Consider the following 7,759-nt stretch of genomic DNA (forward strand, 5'->3'; position numbering starts at 1 on the left):
TCTTCAACAAATAAGGCCAGGACAAGTGGATTTCTACATGCAAAAGAAAGAAACTGAACCCCTATTTCATACCATATACAAAAATTACTCAAAATGGATCAAAGATCTAAACATAAGAACTAAAATCATAAAACTTTTCAAAAACATACAAGTAAATCTTCATGTCCTTGGATTTGACAATGGATTGTTAGAGATGACATCAAAAGCATAAGCAACAAAAGAAAAAACAGATAAACTGGACTTCATAAAAATTAAAAAATCTTGTGCATTAAAGACCATTATCAACAAAGTGAAAAGACAACCTATAGAATGGAAGAAAATATCTACAAACCATATATCTGATAAAGTGTTAATACCCAGAATATATAAAGACCTACAACTCAACAACAAAAAGACAAGGAACCCAATTAAAAAAATGAGCAATGGACTTGAATACACATTTCTCCAGACCAGAGATACAAATGGCTAATAAGCACATGAAAAGATACTCAACATCACTAATCATTAGAGAAATGCAAATCAAAAGCACAACAAGGAACCATTCAACATCCACTAGGATGGCTATAATTAAAATTTAAAAAGCAAAGCAAAAACAGAAAATAACAAGTGTTGACAAAGATGGGAAGAAATCAGAACACTCATGGTAGAAATGTAAAATGGTGTAGCCACTGTAGAAACCATCTGGTGGTTCCTCAGAAAGTTAAATACAGAATAACAATATAACATATCAATTCCACTCTTAGGTATACATACATACATACAGATGTGCTGTGTATATATATATATAATAAAATACTATTCAGCCATAAAAAAGAAGGAAATCTTGCCATTTTCAACAACATGGATCAACCTTGAGGGCAATATACTAGTGAAGTAAGTCAGACAGAAAGACAAATACTATATGACCTCGCTTATATGTAGAATCTTAAAAAAAAAAAAAAAACTCATACATACAGAGAACAGATTGGTGGTTGCCAGAGGTGGGAGTGGGGGATGGGGTGACATTGGGTGAAGGAGGTCAAAAGGTACAAACTTCCAGTTACAAAATAAGTAAGTCATGGAAATGTAATGTACACAGCATGGTGACTATAGTTAAAATATTGTACTGTATATTTGAAAATTGCTAAGAGAATAGATCTCAAAATTTCTCATCACAAGGATAGTAAAATTATGTGGGCTAATGGATATTAACTAGACTTTTTGTGGTGATCGATCATTTCACAATATATACAAATATTGAATCATTATGTTGAACACCCAAAACTAATAAATGTATGTCAATTACATCTCAGTAAAAAAAAAGGAGAATAGTGGTTGATAGGGGTAAGGGCTCCGGGAAAATGGGAGTTACTGCTTTGGGTATAGAGTTTCTTTTTTTTTTTTTTTTCCATGATAAATATTTTTATTTTTAAACACCGAATTGTACATCTTTCATAACAAAGATGAAATTCCAGCCTGTTTTTTAAAAATGATTATACTTACTAATACTTTTACATTTTTTTAATAGAAGCCAACTTCCTCTAAATTTTCAGCTTCATTCCATAACTTTTACAGAATCATAATCTCTTGAATATATTTCCAATATCCTTTAAAAAATAAAAAATTCATACAAGATAATTTTATTTAACATAGTAAAACTTAACAGGTTACAGTATAACTACCAACCTTCTGGCTATCACCGAATACTTTTCCACTACAGAAAAGCCAACATGTTGGGGTAATCAATTCTCTGTATTTACTTTTATTAAAAAGAGGTTTTTGGTAGTGAGAACAAATAATCTCTCATTTGTTGCTTGAAAGCCTAAAATAGGATCATTGGTTTCTAGGCTTGCTACTTGCTGCTTAGCAACCTGTCCTATTTGCCTGCCTTCCTTTCTGTTGTAAAGTACAGTGGACATGGGAGTAGGCTGACGGTAGATGAATACTCGACGAAGGCATTCGCATAGGGCTGCATAGGAGTAATTGGGAGCCCAGGCAAAAAATTTTTTGTCTCTCTTTGATGCTTGGACGTAGCCTAAAGCATTGAAAGTTGCAATATGTTCCCACATATCATCTTGTTTGCTGGAGTGTGGTTGCCAGAGTAGGGCATCAACATCATGGCACAAACAGAAGCAGGGCATTTCTTTAGGATCCACTATGACAGAGAAAAGGTACTGGTTGCTTCCAAGATTCACCACATGAGTAGTTTTTAATGTACTGCCATCAAATCTGCATAAACTGGAGCTCTCTTCAAAGAAAATGTCACATTCTTCTAACTCTTGAGCATTACAAGGGGGTTTTTCTTTATCTGGATTTGGATTCAGTTCTTCAGAGGTCAAATGCATTGAACGTTTAGCTATTGCAGCACACTGGGCTGAGTCTCTTATAAACTCTCCTTGCTTATCACCGACCACTAGCTCTGGCCATGTTAGTCCTTCATTCTTTTTAATCAAGAAAATCTCCAAGCAATTATTCTCTTTAATTACCCATGTACTGCTTTCTTGATCAATAGATGAATAGAGATTTCCTTCCAGAAACCTCTGAGCCTTCAGCACAATATTGATGTGATCAGGCAAAAACTGTACTTGAATGTCCTCCTTAGAACTGCCTTCTGGAAGCCGTTTTGTTACTGTCAAATCATCTTCAGTCTGTTGCCAGTAATACAGAGGTTCTTCGATTTTCTCTTACATGTTCTCATTCTTATTTTCTTCAAGATCTTGACCAACATGAACAAATGTGAAGGACCTGTAGGAGACAATCATCAGACCCTTCCCATCAGGCTCAATAGCAGCATAATGTGGTACTGACTTTCCATGGAGAATATCACGTTTAATAATTTTGTATTTGTTATTATCTTTGTTTTTTCTGATAGTGACCCACTCCAAAGAAACATAGAATCCACTTCCTTTCATATCCAATTCCTCTTTCTCTATTCGAAGAAGTAAGATAGTTACTGAATGTTCTTCAGCATTCAGCAGTGAGACACTGTGAATTATGATAAAAGGATTGCCAAGCTCTTCATTAAACATAATCTCCCATTTTTCAGAAGCACTATTTCCACGTTCACCTGTACCAATGAGATATAATCGTCCAGTTCCATCTGACAAGGTAACCCAGGTAGAAGATGTGAAATGGATAGATGCACAAAGACGACTGTCGTATGCTGTCAAATCTGTGGGAAGTTGAAACACTTCTCGTGGTTTTCCTAAAGCAGTGTCCAGCATCACTGTTAAATTCATAACTTTTCCAAGGTTATCAATGTAGTAGACACTGTCTTGATACCATGAATCACAGTGTAAGTAATTATACATTCCAAAAGCACGCATGTGTTCCAGTGTATATTGATCATCTCGAAGTTTTACTTCTGCCACGGCTGCATCAAGCTCCAGCTGGTAGCAGGGCAGCGGCTTGAGGGAGAGCTTGTAACCCTCGAAACGGGGATCCAACAGAGGTCTCTTCACATGCAGAGAGCAATTAGCAGCCACTCCATAGCCTTCCTGGGTCGTAGCGTGAGAATTAATAAAGCTCTTGTTGAAAGGTCTGCGCCTCGCTCATAGCAATGAGGCTCCCAGGCAGAGTGGTTCCCATCCCGGAAAATGCTTGGGTATAGAGTTTCTGATGAAAAGGTTTCAGGAATAGATAGTGGTGATGATTGTACAATATTGTGAATATAATTAGTGTCACTGAATTGTATATTCAAAAATGGTTAAAATGGCAAATTTTAGGGTATATTTATTTTACACAATTAAAAAAGGAAAAAAATATATCAAGGATGAAGAACACATATGTAATTTCTAACTTGCATGTGTGAGCACCCTGCATATGTAGTGTTATGGAAAATTCTCCAACATATATGTTTAAGAGGGAAAATAGCATAACAATTTTTTGTTTCCTTTTTAAAAAGGAAAAGGGAGTAGAATAGGGAGATTATATATATATACACACACACACACATACTCGTCTGTAATAAAACATGAGGAAGGATATCTAATGACTTTAACTCCACATAATTGGAAAGACTTTAAAAGTCTGACAATATCAAGTGTTGACAAGGATGTAGATCAACAGGAATGCACATATACCATTGATGATACAATCACCCAATGGTGTAACCTCTTTGGAAATGAATTTGGCAATTTCCAGTAAATAGTTACATATCTTTCAGCCCAGCATTTTCCTTCCTACCTGCTCCTAGATCAGTGCTTTCTAATAAAATTTTCTGCATTGATGGAAATATTCTGTATCTATGCTTTTCAATATGGTAATCAGTGGCCACATGTGATCTACTGAGCGAGGAACGGAATTCTTAATTTCATTTAATTTAAAATGAAATTTAAATAGCCACATGTGATAGTAACTACTGCATTAGACGATGCAGTCCTAGAACTCACACATGTGCATGAGAAGATATATATAAACTGTTCATCTCAGCCTTGTTCGTAGTTACAAAAAATTGGAATCTGCTAATAGAAAAATGGATTTTAAAATTGCGTGGTATTTAAGTAACATAACATCAAAAGTGAAAACAAATGAATGAGGGCTACAGGTATTAAGAGGGCTAAAGCACAAAGCAATGTTAAAGGAAAAAGCAGGTTGCAGATAGATGCATGAAATAGCAAACAAAACATATATGAAGTTTAAAAACATCTGAAGTAATATTATATATTTCTTAGGGATACATGCATACGGAAAAAGAAAAAAAGGATATTATTATCCCAGTACTCCCTAATACACTCAAAGGAACAATGATTACTGGTCCCAGTACTGAGACAATTAGGCCTATTCCAGGAGCTCAGCACCAGGTCTTTGGCCGCACACCCTAGGGAAGCCAGGCATTGAAAACAGACAGAGAGCAGACATAGAAAAAAGTAGTGACAGCAGATATCCCATGTCATTTCCCAATCTTGGTTTCAGGGCAAAGCATTCTTAATGTCGATATTTTCTCCCGACTCTTCTGAGCCAGGGACCCCACTGGTATTGTTTTCATTAATCCAGAGACCACACTCTTAAATTCTTTTTTTTTTTTTTTAAAGATTTTTTTTTTTAAAGATTTTATTTATTTATTTGAGAGAGAGAATGAGATAGAGAGAGAGAGCATGAGAAGGGGGAGGGTCAGAGGGGGAAGCAGACTCCCTGCCAAGCAGGGAGCCCGATGCGGGACTCGATCACGGGACTCCAGGATCATGACCTGAGCTGAAGGCAGTCGCTTAACCAACTGAGCCACCCAGGCGCCCCTTTTTTAAAGATTTTACTTATTTATTTGAGAGCGAGAATGAGAGAGAGAGAGAGAGCATGAGAAGGGGGAGGGTCAGAGGGGGAAGCAGACTCCCTGCTGAGCAGGGAGCCCGATACAGGACTCGATCCCGGGACTCCAGGATCATGACCTGAGCCGAAGGCAGTCGCTTAACCAACTGAGCCACCCAGGCGCCCCCACACTCTTAAATTCTTAAGAAATCATCTATGCTTATTTCTATACCCATGTAGCAATTATTTTTGAAATTTTTAGCAATGTGATACCATAATATAATAAAAAAATATTTTTTGTTTTAAACTTACAACTTCTCTGGGAGAAGTCACTGAAGAAGCATGTCGAGGAACACTCACTGGCTGTCTAGAAGCTTTCGCTTGGTTTTTGCCATCTGATCTGAAAGAGACGATTACTTTTGAGCTAAGGTAAGATTAGATTGTTTCTACGTGACGTGTTACACATGCATTGCATTTTCTGAGAAACAGAATAATGATGTTCGTAGTGGTGGTGATGATGGTCACAATGACAGCTAAAATCTTTATGGCATGTTTAACAGTTCACACATTTTTCATCTTTACAGTACTAGAAAGTTTCATTAACCCCATTTTAAAATTAAATAACCTGAAATTCTAAGGAACCATAAAATTTGGCCAATTAGGCCAGTGTTTGTTTCCAAACTTTTCTCCTCAGGTCTTCCTCAAATCAAAGAGTAAATGCATATTCTAAGGCTGAATACACAAAACATGAAGTAGTCACTCTAAAAATTAGGAAGCCCAAGAGGAGCAAAGAAGCTGGTTGGAAAGATAGCAACTAAATTTTAGACATGCTGAGGCGACAGCAAGTCAGCTCAGTAGAGATGTATAGGAGAGAGCTACGGGTATGGAACTAAAATTTCAGAGATGCAGACTGGAGAATTATCTATGGATTGGTCGGTTCCAGTATGATAGGAAGTAAGAGAAAGAAAGAATAGGAAGATAAATCTGTTTTAGAATATGTTAAAAATTAAAGCTAACATCAGGATACCCTAGCAAAATATTATATCCTAAGTAAGAAATCACTATCATAATAAACTAGTTTTTTATCATAATAAAAATGAGTGTTTAAGTAATTACATTGTGCCAGCAATGTGCTATGGATTTTATTTGTTAATACGTTCCCATTTAATCCTCACATCAACCCTAAGAGACAGGTAATATTATTCCTATTTCAGAGGAAGTAAACCAAAGCTCAGAGAGTTTTATTTATTATTCCAGTTCATAATTCTAGCAAATGGCAAACGGATTACAAGGCTATGCTAATATATGTTGTATTCTAATGCCAACATGTTAGAAGTGATAGTTGAGAGACAGTCGTACAAGAGTCTGACACATAGACCAGAAATGTCAAGTGTCTGAATTTTGACAGCCCTTCCTTCCACCAAAACTTATTTCTTAAAAACTTGTAATTCACAAAATATGCTTTCAATATTTGAAACACTCTTTGAAGCTGATACTTCAAACAGACATGGAAGACAATTTTTTGACATTTATGTTTTTTACCTTTATCTCATATTTTAATCTCGAATTAAGAAGCGCAATTAAAAAGTTGTAGCCCAAAATTATATTCACCCCCAGTACCAGAAATCAATGTCAAACAAGATGAACCTTGCGGGCTATTTTCAGTAGCTTATAATCCTTTCCCCTCACCGTTATTAGAGGTGGCTGAGTCACCACTATCCTTTGATCCCAGCTAACTCTTAGAACCCTATTTTTAAACCAACCCCTATGATATGACTATCATCATTAATAATTACTTTAAATTATTTAATATGAATTTAAAAGAAAAAAATCTAAGTACTCATATGTTTGTGATCTCTTCTTTCGGAAGTAGCTTTTCCACAGTTGATCTCTCTTGATGAAGACAAAAGCAGCAAGTACAATAAGGGGAACAATTGCAAAAAAGAATACCAGAAGTCCATCTCTCAATGCAGTATTCTTTTCTAGAGGAAAAAAAATTATATTAATGATCATTAAATTAGAAGTTAATGCATATTAACTAAAACACAGTAGGTGATTATAAATGTTTTACGTTAATTTTCACATTGTTCAAGTCAAACTGACAGAAATTGAATACATTGAGAAGTCTTGCTCATACCTCAGCCCTGCCTACTTCATTTTTGCCTTCCCATTAGACAACTACTTTCATTAGTTTCCTATACAATCTTATACTATTTCTTCATGCAAATAAAAGCAAAAAATAAAGTACACTTTTATTGCCAACCTTTTCTTATCCACAAGTTAGCATATCATAAGCACTATTTAGCAAATCATTTTTTTTCACTTATCTATATATCTTCCTAAACCATACATAGAGGACCACCTCATTTTCTACACAAGTATACAAAACTCCATTACAAGGACGTCCTATAGTTTATTTAACCAGTACCCTACCGATACTTTTATTTTTCCAATCTTTTGCTATTCTAAAACAATGTGATAATAAATAACTTTGTACCTATGGGATATCATACTGGTGCAGGTATATATATAGAAT

At 35.5% G+C, this 7,759-nt stretch overlaps 1 pseudogene; it reads right to left on the reverse strand.

The window, feature by feature from the left end:
- Positions 1-828: 828 nt before the first annotated feature.
- LOC102738371 (nudC domain-containing protein 1 pseudogene) lies at positions 829-4,204 on the reverse strand (annotated as a pseudogene).
- Positions 4,205-7,759: the final 3,555 nt, after the last annotated feature.

The sequence above is a fragment of the Leptonychotes weddellii genome, chromosome 2 (genome assembly GCF_054177405.1).
Source record: "Leptonychotes weddellii isolate Sample4059 chromosome 2, ASM5417740v2, whole genome shotgun sequence".
In the NCBI taxonomy this organism is placed as follows: Eukaryota; Metazoa; Chordata; class Mammalia; order Carnivora; family Phocidae; genus Leptonychotes; species Leptonychotes weddellii.